General features: G+C 41.1%; 1 protein-coding gene across 1 annotated transcript in view; it reads right to left on the reverse strand.

Moving 5' to 3' along the window:
* Positions 1 to 19,995, reverse strand: part of LOC133004727 (guanine nucleotide-binding protein G(I)/G(S)/G(T) subunit beta-1) — a 35,958-nt gene extending 15,963 nt beyond the window's left edge. The window contains exon 1 of the mRNA XM_061074228.1: positions 19,604 to 19,995. The gene's annotated coding sequence lies outside the window, so the exon portion shown is untranslated. The remainder of the gene's footprint in view (positions 1 to 19,603) is intronic.
* Positions 19,996 to 24,895: the final 4,900 nt, after the last annotated feature.

Genomic DNA, 24,895 nt, shown 5'->3' on the forward strand with positions numbered 1-24,895 from the left:
GAAAATAGCTTAATGAAATACAATATTAAGGGCAAAAGAAAAGCTGTAGGGCATTAGGTATTGGGGGATATCAATAATGAGTAAGTATGGTTTAATGGGGTTTGGCAGCAGATTTTCAAGGTATAGGAGAGACTCCACCCTGATGACATAAGGAGTGGGCTAGGTAGTGAGATGTTCTGGTGCACAAGAGGATAGCGGCAAGAGAGGCAAGCTGGAGGACAGAGTCAGATTAAACTAATGAGAGTGAACAAGCAGAGGACAATTGGGAGGAGAGCTGCTAATTAACCCCTTGGTGAAGGGGAGCAAGGCTCTGTAAGCTTTCCAGCCTTTTACACGGCACAGGAGACGGACACTTCATCCTGGGTTTCTTTGTGCTTTCAAAATATAGATTATCATACCTGGTTGTTAGTCAAACACGGTCTATGATAAAAACTATAGCATATATACACTTTTCTTTAAAGTTCAATAAATGTGTGACGTTTCCAAAGTCATTGGGTAATTGTGTTAAAAATCGTTATTACAATATTGACCAAAATAATAATGGTTATGATTTTTGCCATAATCAAGCAGCCATAACGCATCAAGGTGCAAATTTACATCTTTTAAAATTAATGGGAGCTGTCAGTCACCAAAACACACCCATGACTAAATAAGTACAACCCCTTTAAACCATGTGTGCGATACAGCAGCTAAACCTGGATTTGAACAAGCCCTGTGCTTTAGACCTTACATTTCTGAAATATAAACCAATAAGTGTCCATTACTGAGAATAATTATTATTAAATATAATAATTCTTAACTAAAAGTGATGCATGATGAATAATTTTGGATTACCGTTTCGCAATTTGTGGGCTACTTTTTGTGGTACAATATTTGAGAACAGATTTGGATTACGATGGCAACAGTGAGGAATTTGGGGAATCTGGCTGTCTGCTAAGAACAGCGGTAGAGGAGACACTACAAGTGTTTTACAAAGTTCTTCAAGAAAGTAAAAACTGAATTTTCTGGCGATGCTTTAATGCAGCGAGATTTCACGAAAGAAAACTAAAACATCAGTAAAATAAATACTACTGCTGACATCAAAATACAAAGTGTAGCTCAGAGAGTAGGACATCAGCCACAATTAGTCCTTCTTCCTGTCCTTCCCTGCTGCTGCTGTTATTCACTGCCTGCAGCAACCACTGATAGAGAAAGGGGGATTGATTGTCTCTGCCAGTATCCAATTTTACAAGAATTGAAACTAGGATTACCAAGCTACATAGAGACAGCTTTCATTTTAAATTGGCCGCAATTTTAACAAGTGCAATATGGTTGTCTTTAATAATCGAGGACAAAGAAGACAGAGATGTTACTTTTCCACTTTTTTTTACCAAGTCAACTTATGACATATCCTCAACTTCACCTGGTTCACCGTCTCTACTGCAGCCTTACTTCTCTGTTCCATTTGTGGATATCGTTAGGAGCTGAGCCCCGCCCTCTGTCAGGCAGGCAGAGGAGGGGACAAAGAAACAAGATACACAAAGGAAACAAATAAGAGAGAGTCTTCAGATTAATTTATTGTCATTCACGTAGGACGCTGTGAAATAACAGAGGCGCTTCACCCAAGTGTTATCATGGTGGGGAAGACCCTATTATATGTATTGCCCAGCTGTGGGACCTAGACAGTCATGTATTGAGCACAAGCTAGTATTATTTGAGAGTTGGGGTGGAGATGGTGGGGTTAAAAATGTACAGCCTCCTGCTTGGACACCAGCTGCCACACCCCTTGCCTTCATGAGGGTTGCATCATTCCAACTCACTTCTGAAGGACCTAATATTCTAGTGCTTCAGAGTGCCATTTAGTTTGTGGCTGATTTCCCACTCTTGGAAAGTACAGTATAAAGGGTACAGCAGGATATCGATGGGACTGGTCTTTGTTGCACGTCAGCCAGTAGCCGGCTGTGGCAGTGAGTCAACTATTGATCATCTGTGTCAGCATGCTGCCTCCGCCTTAATACGAGAGCACAGCCTTTCTAAGCAGGCGTTTCCTTTTTAAGGGTGTTTCCCTAGCTGTGCTTGTCTTTCTCTCTTCCCGTTGTCAAAACATTAAGCGGATGTGGCGACAGTGCGCACACTTTACAAATATTCTTGCTCTGTGGTTTCTGCTACAATCATTGCACTTACTGGAGTCCATCCAGGCTTTGAGCTATGCAATCAGCTGCATTACAATTAAAAGTTACACAGCACATCCTGACAGGCTGGCACATGTTAGCAGACAAATGTATGGATAAGAAATGAAGAGACATGAGATGAGGCTGGCCTGTCATACAAAACTAGGCCAGTCTAATTTAAGGTAGGCCTTGCTCCGGCAGTTAGCTAGTAATCAAAACTGAGTGCCATAAGCTGAGTGTACTGAGGATGCCATTGGACAGGTGACTTTGTGAGCCATTGGTATACAACAAAAGGACAGAGGGGACCAAAAGGTAAGCAACAGCAATCTAACCTGACACCTGTAAAAGCTGTTATATATATAAATGTTGCACAGAACTGTTTAGCATGAATATGATTATGTAGAAAATGTGGTATTGAAAGTAAGACTTGGTCCCGATCCCATTTTCATCGGGATTGGGCCTTAGTTTTAAATAGGGGTGTCACGATACCAAAAATTCAGTAGTCGGTGCCAATACCAGTAAAATAACACGATTCTCGATGCCAATTTCAATACCACGGTAAAAAAAAGTGCATTATTTGGATGTTGTTAATGTCATATACGGTAATTCAATGTGATTGGGCTGCGCATATACTGAGGGTTGTACGGTAGTTGCGGACGCATGTGAGTGACGCTTTGTTGTGAGACACATTATGCATTGAATGATACATCTGCCTCACACCGGGTTTACACCGGACGCTGAAGCGACGCCAAAGCGATGCGTGAGCGCAGCGCCAAGCCTTAAATAACAGCTGGCTCCCATCCACTCCCATGCGCCGCTTCAGCTCCGGTGTAAACAACCATGTGCCGGCGCGCTGAGGATTAGCGCGGAGCGGCGGCGTTGCTTCCGTGTTTGGTGTAAACCCGGCGTCAAACGCAAAGTACTTCCATACCCGACTCTTTGTGCCTTTTTAATAAACAAGTCGAGGTGGGGCGAACGCTGCAGCCGTCTTGGTTTTCTGAATGTAGCACCGATGCTAATGCTAAGTTGCTAACAGCTGCTGGCATCGAAGCTGACGGTGCCTACGGTACTTCAAAAACTTGGGCATCGGCATCGTTTTGTTATCTTAGTATCGAAAGGTATCGTAGGTATCGGTTCTCGTGACATCCCTAGTTTTAAATCAGTGCATAATGTTTCTTTCAAAACAATCTACCACATTATTGCCGAGATTATGCAGTGTGGTTGGACTTCAGATATACCTTGACAGCCATGTGCTTTGCATCACTGTGTTTGTGCCTGGTTTCATTTTGAAACACTCTAAACAAACACTGCCATTGGTTTGAAAATGCAGGCTGTGTGAAAGAATGTGGCTGTGGTCACAGCACAAGATGTGTGAAGCAATTAATCTGAAAGTTAAAAAATCATGTCCCTAAAAATTGTATCCCCTGGCTGATGCTGTGAATATATACAAGTTCAGGAAAGAGAAACCTGACTTGTGAAAATGAAGTCGCTGGATCCATTTCTGATTTAAACAAGTCAATGCCAGAATAGTAATATTGCAGATGGCTATACAACCATTATTCCTACCTTACAATGGGTCTACACTTACGGGTCCTAAGACAACTGGAATGGCTTTTAGAAAAGCACTCTGTCTGGAGAAAAGCCCCCTCATTTCTTCTTCTCCGTGTTCATCCATCCATAGGAAGAAAACTCGTTGCAATATTTACAACCATTATACTACTCCTGTGCTTTCTGTAGCTCACTTTGAGTGAGGCATATCTCGTATTGGTCTCAGTAGCTTAACTCTAAACACTAGTGTCTACCGCTGAGTATCAACAAATGTGTAATAAGTTTATAAGAATAATCTAAATGTCTTGGCGTGTATAGGAGATTCTATTGGCTGATGATGATCCTTTCCATTCACTCTTTTTCCTAAGACAACCGCAACTTATTGGCGATGTCCAAAGTCAATGCATATCTTACTCTAGATTACCTTGCTTCACAACATTATTGTAGCCCTACTTTAGCACTAGCATTTATTCAATATAAAATATATGAATGCAATTTGGGGTTGAGTAAATATTGTCAGAATATTCCCGATAAAAAAACCTTGTGCATTTTACGTTGACATTTTTTAAATAGATATAATTTTGGATATTCGTTGGTCTAACAACACAACTGCCAAATGATAGTAAGTACAAATTGTGCAAATGTTTCCCCCCGTATTTGGTCTGGTTGGTGGGTGAGGGTCCAACTAAGTGCTGGGGGGAAGTGATGCATGGTAAATGTAGATGAAACACAATCAGGTCACAAAGATGGCAGGAACAAGGGGGCTGATGATGCAGTAAGAGAGGACAGAAGGGGATGGCTCCTGGACATTTCTTAAAAGCCCCATCCAATCTCACTCACTTTGTCCTATTCTCAACATATACATCCTCTCCATGCCTTGAATCTTTACTCTCACTGTCTAGCTAGCATCGGTATGAGATTTTATAGAGAAATGTTTTCATCCTGGTGTGGTACAGTTTCAATACCAATACAATGACAACGAAATTTGCTCAGTATGCAAATGCTTTTAAATTGTTTATATTATTATTAGTATTATTAAAGGTTATAAACCAAACAGCCAACCAAGCTTAAACTGACTAATAATGCTTGATACATAGTTCTCATTATTGAATCTCATCGTTAAATCAGTAAAAGAAAACAATGAAAAACTGCCATCATTTTTTGGAATCCTTGTTTTGTCCAACAATCCAGTCAGACAAGTTTTACTACAACAGTCAACAAAAGGCATGTCTGGTTGCATTTTAGATTACAAACTATGAATAGAGTGCAGAGCTGGCAAAAGCCAATCTTTTATGCAAAATGAAAGTGAAATACTTTAGAAATACTATATATATATCTCTGAAATCCTTCAACAAGGAACTATTCAGATAAACAATCTACAAAAAGGTGTGATCCAAAACAGAACCCACTGGAGTTGAAATTTGCATTGAAGTTCTCCACAATAATAAGCGAGCCTGTCACAACTTTCCCATACAAGGACATATGACCATGCAGTGGTTTAAATATGATGGCTTCAGATGCCTTATTAAAACACTATAACCTTTTTGTGTTTTTCAGTGAATGAGGCAGTAAATCATAGCATCACATAGGTTTTGGTGCGTTATTTTCTGATACAAACTGTATTTATTTAATGTATGGCCCAACCACTGTAGTTGATTGCACACAAGCTTTGTTAGACAATCACAGCAAAGTATGTTTTCCTAAGGTATTAGTGGTGTTTACATTTGGTATGTCATATTTACACTCGCCACCTACTGACTCGATTTAAAATGTAGAGATGTCAATAGTTCACAAAAGATATGTATACATTGTTAATACATAGTATTTGTTTACCAAGTCAGGCTTGTTGACTTTAAATGACAAAAGTCTCTGCTACACATCCTGAAGGAACTCATTGCTACTTTTTGGCCATGTTGGGTAAAAACAACACATACTGTATACGTGGCTGCTTAGTGGTTGGTTTTTAATGTAAAGGTTAGAACCTTTTACGGTACAATTTACAGCATTATTCATCGGAGAATCTAACATGGACAAGAAAGATTGGGACTCAGCGATATCTGTTCCCTGAATCGATATAGAATTGAACTGGGAAATCAAAAATCAGAATTGAATCAATTATTGAAATCCTTGGCATATCTGAGCCCTTATAGTCACAAAAACATAGCCCAACGAGTAAGTCACTGCATTAAAGGTATAGTTTACTGCGGATGTAAAGTTTCTCAAATTGTCTGCAACAAAAACCTCTCTAATTTTGTATCAAGGTAAAGCAAAACCATGATCTAACCACAACCATCAAGGCCCTGCCGCAGCTGCATTACTGTAACAAAATAACTTTCATTTCAGAATTAGACATAATGTATATGATACAATGATTATATTAAAGTTAGGAAAGGCTGCAATTTTTTTTTATTATAAAAAATCAATTTTATTGTCTTTCAAATGTGTGTGTCACATGATTATGTTATTTGAACCATATTTAAGTGAACACACCTGCAGTAACATTTTAAGCTAGTTTATTTAGTCAAAGATGGATAATAACCCTAATACTGCTGATTCCTCAGGCACATTTAATTCAGGTCATAGCCAAACTGTGGCTCAAAGATCGGCGTCTGAACTGAACCAATGATTTGGAGAATTGTAAGACCTCTAGAAACGACAGCTAAAAGACATGGGGTCACATGTTGACACTGTAAGGTTTAGCAAGTATAGATACAACTCAAGACAGAAGCAAGAGGGGAAGAAGTGAAGCTGCAGTTTCATCCCAACCAACAGTGTACTATGTGCTCACACAACCCATGTGCTCAGGGTGTCCACTTGGCACGTACCCGTGGGCAGCCACAAGGAAGCTGGGAGGGCGAAGCCTTTTTAAAGTTCAGTTCAAATAATTTAGACATTTGCGCTCACACATGCGGTTCCTCTAGGAAATTTCAAGTAAAGTTCAGGGTTGCAGTGCATGTCTGAAAGCAGCTTTTGTCTGTCCCATTATGCACAGCCTCTGTCTGGATAACAAACTGCTGTTTCGCCTCTCTGCTACTCAATGAACACAGTAGTCACAGAGAGAAGTGTGCCTTTCACATGTGGGGCAGTACCATTGATCGTCTTCCATGGAAAGTAGCTGAGGTTTCCGCAAAAATTTCGGTTTGTTGTTAGGCATTTAAAAATGTTTTTTTAAAGGATTCTAAAGATAAGAAAAAAAATAATTCATTTCAATTCATTTTGAAAGGGAAACCGCCAATGGACAAAACTCCAAAAACCAATGCTGTAGCTTCAATCAATCACACGTTTCTTGGCTGGTCAATGTTGTAACTTGATCACTCTCTCTCCAGCATTGTGGTTAAATGACAGGAATACTTAAATGGCTACACTCAGAACAAGTACCAACTCGAACAACTAGTTTTGCAACTTGCAATGAAGGGAAGAATGGTGGTAGTTCTTTATGTGTACAACTATGTCACTGTACAGTCATGAGCACTGTGCAAATGAGCACTCTTCTAATGACATACAGTAGGCAATGAGGCAATTTGACAAACTGGATTTTTTTTAAATCAATGTCTGAGTAGGTGGATCTCAGATCCTTATCGGTCTCAAGAAGAATGGCTGAACTGAAAATGAAAAGCCTCAGGCTCCGTAACCCATTTTGCTCCACTGAAAATGGAGCAAAATCCTGAGGCTACGAATTTGTATGCATAAGCTGACACAGTTCTGATCATGATGTTCTGCTCAGTTTATGAACACAATCCATCTGACGGAAACATAAAGCAGTGCAGTGCAACAACCTTTTCTACTTTTACTTTTCCCCGAATACTACATTTCCTTTTGGCGTAAATCCAGTGAAATAGTTCCAAAGAGGTTTCATTATTATTGTCAAATCGACCTTTGGCCACTGAAACGTCCGTACCAGACCGACATGCTTTGAAGAATGGCACATACATTAACAAAATACCTGACATACTTTTGCTTTGTAGGCTTTCAATTTGTGTGACATCATGCAGACCACTAAAGCCCCAGATCAGGAGGACTGAAGGGCTGGCATCAGAAAAAAAACAACATTTTACAGGACACTTCAGAGCTGCATGCGTGACACAAAAACCTTTCCACATCAGTGGACTTGAAGCCAGGGGCAATACATGTATTGTGAAACCCTTGCATTTCCTGGACAAAAGTCAAACTACCTAAAAGCTAAAAGGAAGCTACATACTGTCAATAACACAATACAGCTACCTTGTGTGTTACTAAAAGTAGAACAATAAACACATTTTCAGCCCTCTTATTTTACCTAGAAATAAACATGTTATTGATTTAACTCCCCATACTGTTATGATAGGATTATAAATGGTTTGTATAAAAGGTGTTACCATGTCTAAGACTAAGACTCAGCATGTGTGTGTGAGAGAGAGAGGGTCTACTGCCCATCATCTGAAGTTCTTTACGTCAACTTTTAAAGGGCCCATATTTTACACCATTCTGTGATTTAATTTGAAGTATCGGTACCCCTAAGATGATATATCAGTTGTATAAAGTCAAAAAAACTGCTGCAATGTGTACTTCCATGTCCTCTCTTCTGCCTCTCTCTGGAGCTACAGACAGAACAGGCTGTTTTCAACTGCACTTTGACATACGACCAGGCCTATCACCAGTGTCATTCTGGATTCTTATTCACTCCCTCTGGTAAACACAGCTGAAAGTCACGTTGCTATGTTTTGCAGCTATAGAAGACCAGCCACATATTTACAGTCGGTTACAACGGGATATTTCTGAATGGTAAGTTACACCGTCCTCATGTTTGTTCAAGTTTTAGCAGGACAGTCTGCCAATGTAGGAGTAACGTCCTGAGTTACAGTATGGAGTTTCACAACAGAGTTTCAGTCCAGAGTAACGTCTACATTACTCCGTACTGAGCACAGCGACACGGCACGTCAGAAGAAATAAAGGGTAACCGCTGGTCTCTAACAATAATGTTCTAAGGAGGAATGTGCACGGACAACTTCTCTTCCTTGCCTCCCTCCACACTGCAGTGTTTCTTCAGTGTCCTTTGCTGTGGTCAACCTGTGGTAGCTAACAAGCTGCTAGCTCAGCAACATGTCTGCTTGGTGTTGCGTTCGGTGTGGAGGTGGGGTGGTGGGTTCAGAGGCTGGACTGGTACCGACTGGATGGGGCTGAGAGACGAGTTTGTTATGGAAAACATCATACATTTGGAGAGGTAAGGTACTGAGGAACCCTTCATCTTAAACCCACGTAAAGTATCATCATATAGTCAATATGCCAACAGGCTTGGGCTAGCATTAAAAACATTCTTAAAGCTAGATGTGAGTTTGGGTGAACTATCATTTAACTGGGTACAATTTTATATGTGTGGTCTCGCTTTGTGGCTGCCTGCTGTGGGTAAAGTCTGATGATAGAGGGCATAACATCAATGCGACTGACAGAGTTTAAATGATTGATTAGTAAAACATTCCATGATGCAGTGCTCTTACTCGACGAGGTGCATTGTTGGTAGGAATAGAAAACACTGGCTATAATAAAATGAAAGCAAACTGGCACAAACCCAAATCAGAGAGAAAGAGTAGGAGCTGGAGAACCTAGCACAAATAAGAACAACTTCTGATGTGATTCACTGTAAACTCTTGAAACACAATCCTATGACCATAACAAAAAAAAATGAAAAAGCAACTCTGAAAATAATGCTCAAGCTCAAACAGATTTAATTTTTAAACAAAAAAACTAAGAAAAAAAGGTTGCATACATTAACAAAGGTATGTTTTGTTCCTTGGACAATTGCACAACCAGCTTTCATACAGGGAAATGTATGAGTCAGATTTAAAAAAGGAGAGGAGAAAAGGGAAAGGAAGGCTAGCCCAAAGCCAAAAGCATGACTTTATTGAAAACATAAAATACACTCCTTTGATTGCATTAATAATCATACCCCTCCCCCAGACTTTCTCTCCTAGCTTCCAAGAGAAGAACAAGTGTGTGTGTGAAGTCACATGACAGCCAGCCCACTCTTTTGCTCAAGTGACTATGGCCTTTCCTTTCTTGCTTTAAAGAGGAAGGAATCTCACCAATATACTGGCAGTCTTTCCCTGTCATCTCAGGTTTCAGGTTTGGTCACATTTTCCCCATGGCACTCAAATGTAAGGGCCAGAATATAAATACAAGCGGTGGTCTCTATTCAAAGCGGAGAAGACGATGACATGCACATACAAAGTACTGCTGGAGCTTGTGATGGGCTTTCGGCAGGGTTACACAGTGTGAGCGCTGACAGGCTTGTGTGTGGGTCATTAAGCCGCCCTGGATCCACTTAGTTTGACTATTCAAAACAGTGGATAGGACCTCTTAGCCAGTGGTGATAGCTATGCAAACATGACAGCACCTACTGTCAAACTACACACAAATATACATAGGGAAAACATTAGTTAAAATTTACATGTTATTGTTGCCCCTTGTAATAGCATGGGGGAAAAAATGCTACTGTACAAAAGCTTAGTATAAAACAGGTCTTAGTGGGATTATAGAGAATTTGCCTGACTAGAATGTCAAGTATTGTGACTTGAAAACTGTCCATTATCAAACAAAATTTGATATTTCCTATTGTATGCCAATAAAGAAGACAATACCCAATTATACATATAATATGCAGTAGGAAATTACCATATGACTTGCGACAAATAAACATGCTTAAGTATACGTGTTTAAGTCTTTCTGCTTTGGGTTCGCTTCTTACATTGACTGCATACAGTGAATAGCCTATGCAGACACTGAAAAAAATGAAAAGCATTATTTCAATTCGAACAACGTTTTATTGAAAACATTCCATCTGGCTATGAACACAGGGAACATGGAAAGCTCAACAGCCCGAGGGAGAGGGCGCACAGCCCGGCATCAGCGCCACCAAGTCCGAGGCAGACACCCAGGGAGCCATGCACAGCTCCACCAAGTCTCTTAACAGTGATCATTTCAGGTCTTTTGGACCGTAAAAAAGTTATGTTTCCCAGTTTTAGCTAGCTCTGTCTGTAATGTACTGCTCCTTTCTGTTTCTCTATCTAGCCCACTGTGCTCTGCTTACCAAATCGAGCAATAAAACTAGCGCGCTCCGCCATCTCCTCTGGCTCGCTATACATCGTGTACGTTTAATTGTAGTTATTTTTGCCAAGACTGCGTTTGCATGTTTCCAATGACACTTTTTTTGTGTTTGTTGATGTGTGTGCGTGTGTGTCAGCGTAAGAGTAAGGGGGCAGGCTGATGAATGTGCATGCTGCTCCGAAGAGAGATTTGATTCATTTAAGAAAATTATCGATTACTGTTCATATTGTGGCGTCATTAAAAAAAAAAAAATCAATTATTAAAATGTAGCGAGTCAGAGACGTCAGCTGAAAGAGAGAGAAAAGCTATGCAATTCTTTGATAGTAATCAGCTGCTTGTAGATAGAATTAAGCAGGAGACAAACATGATCACCAGCACTTTCCACTATACTAGAAATTTGTCAGCAGGCTGTGGCGGCACAAAATTGGACAGAGACAGTTTTTTTTCTATGAAGGAAAGATCATGGGCAGGCATGTGAAAAATATGAATTGCTTTAATTTATTATCTAGGGCAGTAGGGCTCCATCTGATTGGCCAAATATCTAGACATGCATAGTGTGAATGCATGGCATATGAAATACCATTTATAGCAATTCAATCTAGCACAATCAAACAGTTTTTAGGGATATGAATGTCTCCCATGTATTGCATCGATATATATCACAGCATAACTTCAACCCTGGTCAGGAGGACAACTGTAAAGGATGTGGTATAAACCTTATATGTGAACAATCATGTGTACTGGCAAACCAAGTGATACATTTCATAATGACCAGCAGATATGGCTTGGCGATACAACGATAAAGGTAATTATCACGATATAACTTTTCCTTTATAGAAATATAAGACATGGTCGATAAAACGTTGATAGAACTCATTCCATTCATGATTTTACAGACAACACGAACAGCGAATGATAATGAAAATAGCTGAACCAATTGTTTGGGCTCTGCAAAGAGGCGGACAACTCTGCATCAACTAAACATAATCGATTCATGGTTTCAGCGGTTTTCCTCCGCTGCATTATTATAACCAGTGCTGCTTCAGGATCGGGACAGACGCACAATAAAGGTTTGGTCGCCCTGTGTCAGTGTCTACTGTCGGAGTCTGTTTCCACCTCACGCCCCTTCTGACCTGCGCTAACTTTACACACCATCACTTATTAGTTGTTACGACGTGAACAGGACTGACGTTTACTTTGTGTTTGTTTGATTCGCTCTAGATCAGTGGTTGCCTACCCGTCAATCGCAATCGACTGCTCAATCTTGACAGTTTTCACTGTCGATCCCCGAACACACAGGACTCACGGGCTGCGGTTGTGCCGCAGATAAGCTGAGTGTTGGTTGTCTGTTGTTCAAACTAGCAGTGTAACCGCTACTGGCAGCGGAGCTTGAGACCAGTTACTAAGAATCCCTGTTAGAATAAATGAATGGATTCAGAAAGTAAAACGATGGAGTGCTTTTACTTTGAAACGTGTTCAGGAAGTGTCGGAAATACGTTAGTGACATACAGTTAAACATTGTGGTTCACAGCATAAGAAATGATCTTTAAACTGAATTTTAATGTCTATCTGATGAAAGTTTGTCACAAATATAAATGGTTTCAATACTTTCTGTATGCATTTCAAAATAAAAGCATTCCTGCGTTTCTGTTGACCCTATTCCATTCTTTTGATTAAAAAGAGTTTTTTTATTGTGAAATATTAGCAGAAGACATTGAATAGTTTCATACAAGGAAATAGTCATATTAATGGCCATATTCAAGGCAAAGCATATAAAAACATTGAGCTGAAGTAGCAGAACTGGTAGATCTTGGCTTACGTTTGGAATTGTGAAAGTGATCTGGCTCGAAAAAGGCTGATGACCACTGTTCTAAAGTGTATGAGACATTTTTAAACCTGCTATACAACACAAGATGTAACGCGAAGCGCACGGTCAGGACATCAGAGTTAAAGTGACCAGAACCACCCAAAGTAATTAATAACTAAATGTGATTATCAGTTTGTGTGAAGAGGGACAGAAACGGGCTGACACACGCACACTCGTGCAGACATAAATTCTTCCCACCGATTATGACGCAAGGCAGTGTTTAAACTTCATTGTTGAAGAAGAAGCGATGCCCCATTTATCCAGGAACATAAATATGAATTCAGCAGGTTTTTATAAAGATCAGTTCAGTCGCCACAATGTTCTCAGAAGTATCACAAAACTTCAGACACATTCCTTCACTACACCAATATACAATTAGCTGCACATTAAGGTTGCGATTAGACAATAATGACATATAGCAGTTTTACCAGCCTCAATTGTTACTAACTAGGCCCAATATCATTATGGCAATTTATGGGTTCAGTTTTGCAGTTCTCAGTATTTGTTACTCTCTGATCGATAATCACAAAAATGTAAACACATGTGCATCTTTCAAGTATCTTAAAAGGACAACCATTTTTTTTAACCAACCAATTGAAATTCTTTAAATCATGACACATTCCCACGACATGAAAAGATGAATTAGAGAAGAATAAGTCATGGACCTGATCAGCAACGATTCATGAATTCACTAGCATGTGAGAAACCTGCTATTGTCCTATACTTTGATCCATTACCAACATATAAAACACAGCAAACACTATATCTTGTTCCTGTATTTTTAGGTTCTACTTTAAATCTGATCAAAGCTTGTTTTTTTACCACCTGCAAAGCATTGAAAATATCAAACATCTGGGAACTATCACAGTCGGTGGGCAAGAGAGGTTTATTCTGGATATTTATTCTGACAATTCCCTTTAGTCCAACTTGTACCTGTTTTGACAGTACTCTTTGGGTGTTTCACTCTGTGGGATTATTTCCAGCATCAATCCTTTCACTGCAACTCAAACGCCACCTTGTTCTTGTGTAGAGGGAAATAACTTGTGTTGATGTGAGTGTATTGGCATTTGCACCCAGCACCATATTTGAAAACCTTTGAGAATACGCTAAATTTGATTCTGAAAACCGGATACTGGAGCATTAGCCTTCCACTTATATTTAGGGTTATAAATGACATGAAGCCCTGCAACTGGTGATAACCGTGTGCGTGTGTGTGTGGTGTGTATACAACTAGCTAGACTGGTGATTGCTGCTACTGAATACAGGTAGATCAGCTGATGGTAGATCTTTTAATAACTTCCCTACACATCTAGTAAGCTAAGTATTGTTTAAAACATGACTAGATTGGCAGAGAGCAACAATTAGACAATAATTGTCCCCTCAGTTACACATGGATGTGCAACACACCCCGATGAAACCGTTTCAGTTGTGTTCTGTAGAAGGCTTAGATAGTGAAGAGGATAGGGCATTTAGATTGCTTAACCACAATACACCAGACCTAAGAAGAGAGTAATGGAAGACATAATGCACAGGCCACCACTAATGTGCCATTTAAATTAAGATACAAGAATAAGCTAAATGATGAACACAACAATGTGGATAAGTAGAGCCTTTCTTCAAAAGCACATAATGGATAAGTCAAGGCCCAGGCAGTAGCAGACTTGTTCTGAGTGTTCTTTCCGGCACTTGCACTAAAATGATGACATAAAGATCCAAACAGAGGTTTAACAGAAAACTGAGTTTTGAGCAACTTAACCTCCAGTGGGATGACATGCCACCAGTTTCCCTTAAAAATCACTGTCCTTTCTGTTTTTAAAAGGAAAACAATGAAATCTTACTCCTAACATCCCTTTTAACAAGCACTTCACCTCTTGTATTATTGCCTCTGAAAGCTTGGATAAGGTCAGACTAGGGCTGGGCGATATGGGAAAAAATGTTATCACGATATGTTTTTCCATATTGATCGATCTCGATTCTTATCACGATATGTAGTTTTTGATCAGTTTCCTGAAGCCGTCCCTCTCCACTGTGCTCAGGGGCATCATATCTGTAGCTAAGCAATAAGTAATAGCGCTCGTTATATTTTTTCCCCGCTTCGATTGTTTTCATATCGGGCAATGGCTGCAAAACACGACTGGATGGACTGTTGTTTTGCTAACATAGCATCGCTAACGTTAGCGATGCTAACGGGAGACGTAGTGGTCTTGCCTGTCTCTTTGTTTGGTGTCGTGCAAACTTGAGTCAAACCAGAGTCAAACTCTCTGTGTAATCACTGGGATGGAGCCGTCTCAGGTGATTGAAAAGGTTTGTGGTGTTTCCCGTCCTGGCTGGTACCGACCGCCGGCATTTTGCAGACCGGCTTCGTCTGCTCCTCGTCCTTTTAGCCGTATCCAAACCACGTCCACACAACTGACGTCGCGTTACGCTTTTTTTCGACAATGTCTTCGGTTCCGGGTGATGTAGTGATGTCGCTCTCACATTCGGCATTATTTTCGCTGTCCCTGACTTCAGCTTCACTAATTTTTTCTCCTTTTTCCAACTTCGTTCTCTCTTGTTGTCTCTCTCGCAACTGCAGCAGCTCTCACGATGGGAAGTGGGCGTGTCCTAACTGCAGACGGCAGCCGGCAGACTCCGACACTGTTGTTGCGCTTACTTTTGCCACATGAGATCGATTACATGTCACGAGGAGATAATCGAAATCGATCAAAATTTTATCGCGATCCCGAATCGGGATCGAAAAATCGCCCAGCCCTACGTCAGACTTGAAATAAAAATAGTATTGGATAAAACTATCACAGACATAGTATTATACTGTAAACACAGTTTACTTTTATTCCAATATTTTTATCCGGTATTGTTAATAGATCATACAACCATGGACCTGTGTCCGAGCCGAACCACAAAGCCATATATCACCCTAACCGTGAACTACATCCACCACGACTGGAAGTGGCACAACTACTGTCTTGAGAAAAGTTTCCTTCCCCGAGGATCACACGGGAGAAAATATTGCAGGTGGTTTAAGGAAATTTCTTAAGTTGTGGAAGAGGACAGTGTGTGACAACAGACAGCAGGGCCAATGTTGACAAAGCCATCGCTCTCAATAACGGGACCAGACTTTCATGCTTTGGCCATCGTTTGCACATTGCTATTGATAAATTAATATACCTATAAAAAAAAAATCTAAACTTGTGTTTGTGAGAAACGTGTCTCTTTTCCCCCAAAAAATCAAGTAAGAAGTGTGTAGGTGAGGGGGAGAGGGGGTGTGTGTGAAAGACAGAGAGAGAGACCAACTGTCTTTCTTTATCTTCAGAGAGGAGTGTGAAGGACCCCAGTATTGAGAGAGCAGTGCGAGTTGGAAAAAAGATTGTGGCTGCCTTTGCTCAAAGCTGGAAGCGGCAGCTCCGGCATGCCCAAGTTGAAATAGGCCTAACTCAGTTCAAACTAGTCACAGAAAGACAAAAGATGATCCAGCTTCTGTTGGAACAAGAAAAGGCCGGGACACCGGTCTTGGCTGCTAACAGGTCAACCAGACACCTGGTGCTAACGGGGCAAGAAGGAAAATGTCCTTAATTTAGTCTGCACTTATAAATGCTGCTGCCTTAAAGCTGCCATCAGCGCTAAAATGTTCAGTATTCTTTCTTCTATATGGTCATACATATCGTCATCTTATCGCATATTTCCTTGAAATAGTGTGATACAATTTTGAGACTATATTGCTCACCCCTAGTACTCACATAGCCACAAACACTTTTACGCCTTTAAAAGACTCATACTGGGCATATAGTTAAGGGCAGATAATTTCAGAGGTGAAGAAAAATCAGCCCTATCACTGCCCAAAGCCATATAATCCCAAAGAGATATAATCCACAGACTAAGAATTTAATCCCATCCATGTCCCTCACTGACGGATTAAAAATAAATAAATAAATACATGAATGAGATGAAAATCCCTATTGAAAAACAAAGGTCTGCTGAAAAGTTTTAAAACACATGGTCATTATATGGTGGTGACACACATCCTACTGAAAAGCTCTGCTGAGTGCAAACCCAGAGACACACATTACTGCCTTCAGACAGGCTCATCATACTCTACTTGTATCATTGCATTGCCATCAAGACTATTTGTCATGCTGGTCCACCAGGGTAACAGTGTCAGTACCTTGTGGGTCTCATCCAGATCACATTATCTGCCAATAATGTTTTAGGCCGAGTTTGATGACTGAATGTAGTTGGGTGAGCTTGGAGTTATGGTTCTCAAACAGGAGAGTATACAACTTTAAACAAGCTCTGTCCTGCATTCTAAATGCAGTGGATTACAAAATCTAAAGTGCTGGATCAAATTATTTGACAAACCACAGCACAATGTGAAATAGCAGTGATAGTGAAACCAAGACCGTAGCAACTGTGAGTAAAAAGAGGATAAAAGAAAAAAGGTATTAGTATTTCGAGTTTGGGATTAAATGTTGGGGGGGAAACACTAGACCTGGGCCAAAACTGTCAAGATTGAATTTTAAATTAAGACACCTTTTTGTTGTTCTGTTCATAAACATTTTAACTAGTTAAGATTATGCAAAATATGTTTACCTGAAGCATCATTACAGATGCTTCAAATCAAGTTTTGTATCAAAATCTTAGTCAACTGTTTATTTCTTATAAACCATACAAACATTGATCATAGCTTCCATGTTTCCAGGTAATCAGGTTCATAGTCAAGACGTACACCACCCCTTCCCCACCATGTTGTCCTGCATTCAAGGTGCACACATTACATTCACCCGACTAGGAATGCCATCCGATTTAAAATGTTGAATACAAATACATTGTGCACGTTTTTACGACAGGGAGAAATCGAAGAAATCCTTTTTGCCAGGCCTGAACCCATCCGATGCTCAGCAGCTGTCTCTCTCAGTGTGAGAAGAAGCGGTTATGAAAAAGGCTTTGAACGCCATCTTGTTCATTGCAGCTGCTTGGGCCCTGAATACAGGAACCCATTCATTCGAGGAGGCGGAGGGAGGGGGCACAGTGGCAAAATGAATTCATCTTTGTGAGCCACTAAATACAAATAGTTCTTGTAAGAAACGGTGAAATTCTCCGGAAACGACTGGCAATCGACTGTTCCCAGAGCTTAATTTTGTAGATGTTAAAGCAGTAACTTGGTCAGAGCGGCGGGCTCCACAGATCTCGCCCCGGAGGTGGCGGAGGCGCTCGGCTCGGCTTCCTGCGACAGCTCGCCTGGTTCGCTGCTAAACCATCTTTCGAAACGTCTACCATTAAATAAAAGGAAACCTTCGATCTCCTCCCTTCTGTTTTAATGCTCGAGGAGGGTTTGGTGCCTCGTCGCGGGCTAGACAGTGTCCGTACACCGGGCTGGAGGCTTGAGATCCTCCCGGGCAGCGCGGCACGGTGGAGCTCAGCTCGGGTAGCTGCTAGCAACTTGCCCTCCAACAGACCCGTGATCGAGATAAACAGATTGTCACAATCCAATTAGACAATCTCGTTTACACATCATTAAAAGGAGAAGTTCAAATTAAGGCCGGACTATGTGTACGCGATATGATTCACAGCTCAACAGCCGAGCAAATAAAATGGCTATTGTCGCTATCACGTCCACATCGGCGATTATTGCCACCCCCCCATTCGATCGTACAGCTGTCGGCACTTTGCATAGCATTTCTTGTTATTTGTAAATGTTGTGTATTCCACGGAAACCCTGCGCTACCATGCTAGCCACTTCCCTGTAGATCCCAGTCAGTGTGCGGCTGACTCTGCAGACCAAAGGTGGGAATGTGAACACACACCAGAAGCTGTGATATACAACAGCTTTAATCCGTGGTGGTTTCATTTGACTGAGCCACACACACTGCTGGCTCCACTGGTCCGTCTGATCGTGGTCTGTCACATTAGAACACACAGCTGGGAGGTTCCGCATTACGTTTGTATCTTTGCAAGGCAAATGTCTCCGCAACAATGCACGAGTTTTACATAAAAGCGGCTCTCAAACAACAACAACCCCGTTCACATTTACTCGGGTTACAGGCAGTTTGTTCTGGCTGCCATGTTCGGGATCTACACACCCAGATCGGCCGTGTAGCAGGCGGCTCGGAGCGCAGGCTGTGGCCGCTGCTGGCTCACTTGTGTGGACTGGCTACAGGCTAGTGGGGGTGGTGGTGATTCTGTTGGTGAAGTGGCCATTTTTAGATTCCCTTCCTTGACAAATGCATGATGCTACAGATTTTTTTCCCCCAAGAGTGGAAGTAAATCTCGGTTCACGGTCTTGTTTGACTTATGCAAATGGAAGAAGTTGAGACTATTTGAGCATGTTAATAAAGTGGCCCGAGGTGGGTCGACAGCACGCAGAGAAGCAAAAGTAAACGCAATTAGCTTAACTGGAAATCATTTGCAATCTGTGGAGCACAGATGCGAAAAAATGTGGGCCGATTTACAGATCCAGAATAATGCTATTAACCTGGATTAATTTTGAGGATTATATGAAAAGCCCATTGAGATGCTAGTGGGATTCATTTGCTGATAAATAAAAGCCGATGCTGTTTAACCCAGGCAGCTTGTTTCTCTTGAGAGGGAGAAAGACACCCGGACGTAGGAGCAGGGTGCTGGCTAACCCACCGAGCTGTCACCAACTAAAGGCTAAGTAACACCAGCGTTGGCCTCTAACTACCTGGTTGCCGGATGGAACCAGCACATAAACACTATTTCAATGTGTTTCTGGTTAAACCACAGCTGGGTACACGCAGTGCGTTTAGTTTCTCCACCACTGGCCCACACCCACTCTCTTGGCAGCAACGACCAGCTAGCAGCAGGCTAACAGCAGCTAACTAGCGGCGGAGCCTCTCAGCCCAGTTTAACCCTCTCGCTCATCCTCCTCTCGACAGGCTAACCCCACTGCACACACTTCTGGTTCTACAGCAAGAAATCAAACAGCACTGCGAGTCCTTACCCGCTTTCAGTCGAGGGTGTCCGGTGTTTATATCACATTGACTGGAAACAGCGGAATCGTGTCTCTCCTCTCTCCGCCCAGGCGCTCAGATTTAGCTCGTTCAGCTACCGAGGAGAGACACTCCCCGAACCCAGTTTCAGACCCGCCGAGGGGGGAGACACACCGGCACAGAGGCGCAGAGACGAGGCGGCGGTTCACCCAGAAAAGGCGGCGTCGGAGTCCGGTCTGAGGGGGTTCTTCCGTGTCCACGCAAAACTCCAACTCGAAGCAAAAAGAAAAAATCCCTTCTCGTCTTTCCCACCGTCGTCGTCCCTCACTTCTCTCCCTTCACGCCAGGACCTCAGTCGCTTCTTCCTTCTCCAGCCATCAAACAGCAGAGATGGGCGCGGTAACCCTGCACTCGGGTCTGGGAAACCCCACGTTACGCAGCGTCACGGCGCACGGCGGAGGGTCGGCGACCACTCGACACGTCAGGAAACACTGCCATCTTTGGTCAGAGCTGCACCTGGAGCTAACTCACCTGCACAGACACAAGGGATCAGAACTCAGGTCACATCAAGAACCACAGACACGACCATAGTCACTGACAGTGAGAGGAACAGCATGTCGGCACAGGACAGCTCCTGAAACATGAACAGTTCTTCAGGTTCCTGGTGATACACTATACTGGGGATGTGTGGATAGATATACAGTGTACAATATTATCTCAGCACACACACTGTATACTCTTAGATTTAAAATATATGTAACCCTGGTAAATTAAAGATTCAGTGAGTAAGATTGAGATGAAAGGGATCTAGTGTTTAAACATCTATAATGTACGAATGGTTGTTTTCTTCACCCTAGAATGAGCCCTTTACATTGAAATACTTTATATTTACATCAGGAGCGGGTCTTCTCGTTTACAGTAGCCCAGACTGGACAAACTAAACACCTCTTGAGTTTTATGATAACTGAAGGCCACCTCAGGGTGAGGTGAGGGGTGTTCAGCTGTAACATGCAAATTCCTCACTATATGTTACTAAATACTACACACTGAACCTTTAATAATATGCATATAGATGGTGCACACTGAGACCATTTTCCCATCAAGTGGTCTCAGACTTTTTGGGACGCCCACAGCAAATGGCCTGAGTGACTTTGTGTGTCTGTCATACAAACAAGTATGAGAGCACAACCACCGGCACAAGCAAATAGCTGTCTCATTTGAAATCCAAAGTAGACCGAGCCACAAATTGAACAACAGAAGTTAAGGTACTTCCCTGCCATCACGCACGGCTAAACACAAATCTAAATCCAACTGACGGATTAGAATAGATAGAATAATGTAAATATGTTTTACACACATTACATTATATGTTTGTTGTACTATAAAGAACAAATATTAAACAATTGCAAGAATGTATTCTGATAGAAATTCCTAAAAGAATCTGAGGTGGTGGAACAAAATATAGATAGAGCAATATATGGTCATCCTGACTCACAAGGTACGATGATCGATATGCTGCCACCAAATATAGTTATTATCGACCCATGGCCTCCTACTATATTTGTATATCCAGTGGTACAATGTGAGGCTACTTTCCCCTGAAGATGCTTCAGACTTTTGGACCCCACAGCAAATGGCCTAGCGTGACTGTGACCTTTATGTCTGTCATTAAACATGTGGAAGAACTCCAGAAAAATGGTACTTTTATTTCAGCACAAGCAAATAACTATCTCATTTGCAATTCAAACTGAGCCAAAAAAGGAACCACAGAAGTGCATGCACTGCTAATTCCAAATCTAAATCCAAAAAAAATTAAGAAAATTAAAGAATTGCAAGAATTTATTCAGATTTAAATCTCTATTAATAGAATTTGTATTTTAATATCACAGTAACAATTATTTATTGTCATTATAACAACTGTATATTTTAATAATTGTAGTTGTGAATCTGCCATCACTTTAATGATGTCTCTAAAAGCTCAGGGAGCTGGACGACTGTTCTCTGATGCGGAGAAATATTTAACTGTCTCTCTGTTCCACAGTGGATCCAATTCAAAGTCCTTCTCCTCTCTCAAAAATCCACCTGCTCCTCAGAGGCTGACCTCCTGCCACCTCCACTCAGCGCCAAGCACCGGACCTGGGTCTACAGAGCTTTCTCCACAGCTGCCCCCAGCCTCTTGAACTCTCTCCTCAAACACCACGCACCGCACTGACCTGCCCACCTTCAGAACCTGACTTAAACCCACCTCTTCAGAAAAGTTACTTAGTGTATGATTAATTATGTTTATTTTATATTTTGACACAAGCATCAGTAGGGGTGGGACAAAATATCGTTACGGCTATATATGGTAGTGCTGACTCATCATAAATCTATCATTGCACAATTGCTATATCGTGATATTGTTATCACGGGCCATGTATCGCGTATCGTGTTGTGGGTTACCCTGCAATTCCCACCTCTACCCATCAGTAGATAGCTCCGGACCATTTCCCCTAGAATGATGAGTTTGATTATCAATGATGAATAATTTATGCAGATCCATTAGTGACAGTCATCAATTTGCAACCAGAAAATGTATCAATACAAGCTGACAATTGAAGTTTTTGTTGATATTCTCTGGATCTGTACTAACCAATGTCTCTGAGCTCTAGTTCAAGCTAAGAAATGAGTGGCATTATCTCCAGTAGTCTAGGTAGATTGCTCAGAGGAGGCATTAATGCCCAGCGGCGTAGGGCGTTACTTGGAGACAACATGGAACACTTTGAGGTCCTCGGGGACAACAAAGTGTGTGTGGACTTGGTCCGATGGGGGAAGACGGCAGCAGCCTCAGCTCTGGTTTGTTCGAAGACGGCTCCTAAGAGAGCACTGTCTACTGTGGCCCGGCACTTGGGGATGCACTGTTTGTGCCAGATCTGTTGTTGCTGTTGTCTCTTCACATTCACAGTTTAAATGGGACGTGAGAGGCCATTTTACTATTTTAAATTAAACATAATTCATTATCAGAATGATGTGATGAGGGAAATATGATGTCAAAAATAAGATGAGAAGACATATGTCATTATTATGCAACAATATAGTCTAATGTGTGTGTGTTCCTGCCTAATCTGTAAGGCTCAAACATGTAGGAGGAAGCTGGCCCTGCCTTCCTGTCTGAACAGTCCTCTGCTGTTTGATGGTCAGCTCTGTAACCACACATTAGTGCACCTACAAGAAGAGCACTAACCATAGTGACTGTGCAGAGTGTTGTTGGAGTTTACGTGTGTGAGACAGTGTAAACTCACTGACCAACATTTTGCTTATTGTTGACTTTACCTTCTTATTTTCATGGTTTAGAGGCCATAATTACACATCCCCTATTGAATCAACTTAAAAAACAGAGGCAAATAAATACAGGACGAGCGGAAAACACTGCTCCTGTGTGTATACACGGGTGAGTCTCTGCGCTTGTGTATCAGGCAGTGTTCTGGGTGTGAGTTTCCACCGGGACTCATCGGCCCAGGTTAATGCAGCTGAGATTTAGTTGCCCCTGGATACGCCCCTGCCTGTCTGCATATATGTGTTGTGAAGCGTCTTTTGGATTCAGACCACAGGGGACAAAGCTTATTCTCTGTATTCAGCCTTTTGAGAAGAAAGAAAACAGTCCACACCTCAATGTACGATCTGTGCCAAACTAAGCTAACTGATTTCGTTATTTTACATCGAATAAGCCAAGTGATCATTATGAAGCAAATTACCCTGAATGAGGAAAGCTCATTCATTTATTTTCCTATAAGACACATTAGTTTATTCTTTTCATAGCCTTCATCACTTACTTTAGATAATAACAAACCCATCAGCATATTTAAACTCTACAAATAAAATGTCTGTAATGGTGTTTACCCCTAATTAGAGAAAAGTATGAGTGTGTCACAATGTACCAATTCACATAGCTGGGAATAATGTCTGCTGCGTGTATAAATGCAGTATAAATTAAATGAATTGGCTTTCATGAGAAACTTTTTAGTCAAGTCTATTGGCAGCACACTTGAAAACAACCGCAGTTTACCATAGTGCTGAACATTGAAAGAAGACGATGCAAAATATAAGAAAAGAGTACAAACCAATAACATAGACTAGCATAAAATCAAATTAAATAAAAATGCGATGATTTGAATAAAAGCAACTTAAGGACTCCCATGTGGACCGAAGGGCAGCACCTGATTGTAAACAGTAGACTGTTCTCAAGCTTTTAATGAGTATGAGTATGAGATTTAGGAAAGTCACCTTCCCTGGCTGCTCATGTGCTGACAGACGAAACAGGCAGACAGACACGCACACACCACTGAGTGGAGCGTGGACCGTAAGTAGCACTATCTCACAGTATTAGCGAGAGATCAGAGGAGAAATCAGATTAGAAAAAGGGGCAAAATGACAACACAAATATTACCTAATATGATCTTGTACGTTTCATAAAACGGGTGACATTACACGAGGCTAAGCTCATAATGACCTTGCTTTTAATAGGCAGGTTGGGGAACGGTAATCTGATTTAGCATAATCTCCTACAATCTCTGATAAATGCTTACAGCATGTATCTCTCAGAGAGGTCAGACCCTATTGGTCGGTTTCGACGCATTAGTGACATCTGCTGTTACACACACACACACACACACACAAAGCCTCTTTCTCGTACAGAAGGACACTCTTCAGAGTGTAAAGAATTTAATGATGCACGTTTAACAGATTAATACTGGGGATGAAAATAATTACAGTTTTATAAAGATTCAAATAAATATGTGTTAGGAATAAAATTTAATTCAAAAAAGGATTAAAAACTGGTGTACTGTGCGGTGTAGTTTGTATACAGCTTAGACATTACTAACCCCCGTACAGCCATGAATCTGTAGAACCTACAGTCACACAACAACATAAAGATTGAAATAAAAGAAAGCGGTTGAACTTTCTTAGCTAAAAAAGTATGGATAAACTGTTGAAGAAGATATCTAAAAGTATAATGAATAATTATCTAAAATATTTAGTTTTATATTTGGTTTGTCAGATTTATGTCCTTTTTTTCCATTTCACACTCTTAATCATATACTATGAATGAAAAAGGTGCAGGAAGAAGTAAAATGTTATGTCAACCTTCCACTTTCATAAGAATTACAACATACATGCAAATGGCCATTCCTTCTTATTTCTTTTCATTTCACAAATCGCATAAATAAATTAATCATTCATTAATCAATACCCATCATCATAACATAAATGTTATTATTTTTTTTATCTTGAATCAAATAATATTCAAGCAACATTTTAAAACA

Source organism: Limanda limanda, chromosome 7 (assembly GCF_963576545.1).
Source record: "Limanda limanda chromosome 7, fLimLim1.1, whole genome shotgun sequence".
In the NCBI taxonomy this organism is placed as follows: domain Eukaryota; kingdom Metazoa; phylum Chordata; class Actinopteri; order Pleuronectiformes; family Pleuronectidae; genus Limanda; species Limanda limanda.